This window comes from Cupressus sempervirens, chromosome 10, assembly GCF_028749045.1.
Source record: "Cupressus sempervirens isolate cs-2001-9-10 chromosome 10, ASM2874904v1, whole genome shotgun sequence".
In the NCBI taxonomy this organism is placed as follows: Eukaryota; Viridiplantae; Streptophyta; class Pinopsida; order Cupressales; family Cupressaceae; genus Cupressus; species Cupressus sempervirens.
The window spans coordinates 994,079,398-994,082,170 of NC_143127.1; the positions used below are offsets into that span (position 1 = coordinate 994,079,398).

The 2,773-nt window shown below is 35.0% G+C and overlaps 1 long non-coding RNA gene across 1 annotated transcript; it reads right to left on the reverse strand.

Annotated features, from left to right (window-relative positions):
* Positions 1 to 1,916: 1,916 nt before the first annotated feature.
* Positions 1,917 to 2,433, reverse strand: LOC149537302 (uncharacterized). Its single transcript, XR_016358155.1, has 3 exons — positions 2,359 to 2,433; positions 2,140 to 2,255; positions 1,917 to 1,993 (listed from the first exon to the last, which is right to left on the reverse strand). It is a non-coding gene; the product is annotated as an uncharacterized LOC149537302 (long non-coding RNA).
* Positions 2,434 to 2,773: the final 340 nt, after the last annotated feature.

The following is a 2,773-nucleotide window of genomic DNA, read 5'->3' on the forward strand; positions in this document are numbered from 1 at the left end:
AAGGGAAGATGCCCCATTATGGGGATGACATAGGGTAAAAGGACTTACTCTCTCATGTCTATGCTACAGGAGGACATGGTGGTGTTCAGGTCGAGGGAGCATTATTTTTTTACCATGGTGATATAGGAGTGACCACTAATATATTTGGCATCAATTTGTGATGGCTATGTGTCACAATTATGACAGCAATGTGTCACCACTACGATAGACATAGACTTCATAGTTATTTAGTCACAAATTACAACATCTATTCTTTGTCGTCATAATTACGACACCTATCCATCACTATGCAGCCACTTATATTGGCATCAACCCCATCACAATTCTTGTGCTTTTCGTCACAATTACAATGGGGTTGCTATCGCATCTACAAAAACCCCATTGCAATACTTGACCAAGTCATTGCAATTGCAACGCCAACCCCAGCAATTGTGACGGGGTTGTTGTGGATGCAATAGCAATCGCGTCGCAATTTTTGGGATTGGCATCAAAATTGCGATGGTAAGAGAAGTAAAACAAACAAAAAAATTCCATTTCTCATTAAGCCCACACCACTCCTTCCATTGGTCTTGATCTTCTATTCACTCCTTCTCTCTTCCCTAGGTCATTGTCCTGATGATGGATCATGGCGTACAATCAAGAAGCAAATAGTGCACATACTTATTCAAATAGGTTCCTAAACTTACATGCCAATCTATATGGAAAATATTAACAACCTTTACACCTCAAAATTGGGCTTGATGACAAATCATCATATTTTAGGAGGCCAAGGTAGGCCAGGAAATTGATGTTAGCTAATGTAAATGTTCCACAAGGAACCAATCAAAGACATTCTTCAAGCTCTAGAGGTGCACAGTTATCGTCAGGTTGTGTGATTCAAATATGCACTCCTAATTTTTGGGCCATTTCATTGGAAGGGAACCACAAGATATCTATAGATGACTAGGCATTTTGTTCAAATACTATTAAATTAGCAGCATTTATGTGTATGCCTGGAAACAAAGATGGAAGATAGCCTTGGCGATGCTTCTGATGTTAAACTGAGATTATTGATAACTTTAACAGTAGACCCAACAACTAAATTAGTCACTGTCGGAAATCTAAATTGCCTTCAATAAAAATAAAGAACTACTATAATGTAAAAAACATTACAATTATAGCACTGCCACCCTAGTTGACAATAGAATTACAATTTAACAACTCCATCTGATAGAATATTTACTGGAAGACCTAAAAATATTTCACACTCTAAAATAACCTTTAGAAAGGTCAGCATGCAATCTTTGCATGAAAAGTGAAAATGCATGTTGAGACATCTACCTCTAAATTCCCTAGCAGTATGCTATGCATACAAAGTACAGATGCTACATCATATGATCTTAACAAAGTAGATCTAGTTGAAGGTGCAGACTGTAATAATTACTGATAAGAAAATATAGTGATAAAATAGAATATGTCAAATGCAATCTTGCAGATCTAACTCCCAAAGTTTCACTTTTGAAATATAAGCTCTTCATAGCTACAAAAATACACAGAATCATGGACACATCTACCAGACATTTAAATGCATGTAGTTCCACCAATGGATAAAAGTGGCAACACATAATGTCCATGTAAAGATATCATGGTGTGTACATGGAGACAAGCTTGCTCGAAAATGAATGCCACGAAAAATGATAGGAAATACCCCAAGTACAGGATATGAAAATTGGTCTTAATTCAGCAAAATATTTAATTAGAGCATACAGCTCATGAACCAAATCTAAACCAACTTAAAGTATGAATAAGAATGAGGGTATAGAATATGATGAATGTGTGCATGTTTTCTGACAAATAACATAAACACTATTAAATAATCTTGTGTTTAAAAATGATTTACCTGTAAGAAAACATATACACCAAACAAATAGGTAATTGAACCAAGTTATATATAATAGTAAAGTGGATTACAATCTCACCAGGATAGATGTCATCAGACCAAGAGATCCAAATCCTGAAAACAGAAAATCCAGTCAGGTTTGATTCTAAAGAAAGTAATCATGCTTCCTTCCTTACAAAAACAATAGATATATGTAAGATTAGATATAATGATCAGTTCAAAGCCAGATTCAATGAAAAATATTATTTTGCACCACTAACCCTGCGCAAGGAAATCACTCTGCACATCACCGTCATAATTTTTGCATGCCCAAACATAGGCACCATCACTCTTCAAAGCATAGGCTACCATGTCGTCAATAAGCCTATGCTCATACCTATTCATGAATCAATCATTGAAAGAAGTTATTGTGTGCCCGACAAAGTCAAGATAATCAACATTGCAATCTCCATATTATTGTGCCAAGAAACAAAACCAACCAGATTCCTACTGCGTCATATTTAGCTTTCCAACTTACCTCATATACCTCCTGGAAGATATCTTTAAACCTACCAATTTAAGTCACATATAAGAAGAATCTCTAAGAATATGAGGATCATTAAGCTAGAGAATCATAAAGAATGATAACATGGGAAGTAAGGTGTGTTAGAGAAAAAGGTAAAAATAAGATCATCAATCCTTGTATTGATTTGAAAACATACCTTCCATCATATTTTTTTAAAATTGTGTTTTTAGTACGTAGGTAAAGTGGCCATTTCTTCTCATAAGCTATTGTCATTGATGCATCAGCAAATGCACGAATAGACTGCACAGAAATAATTAATCATAATTGAATATTTGAGATTTGCTCAATTAGAATTAGAACAGGAAATTATATTTGTCATAAAAGAGAGG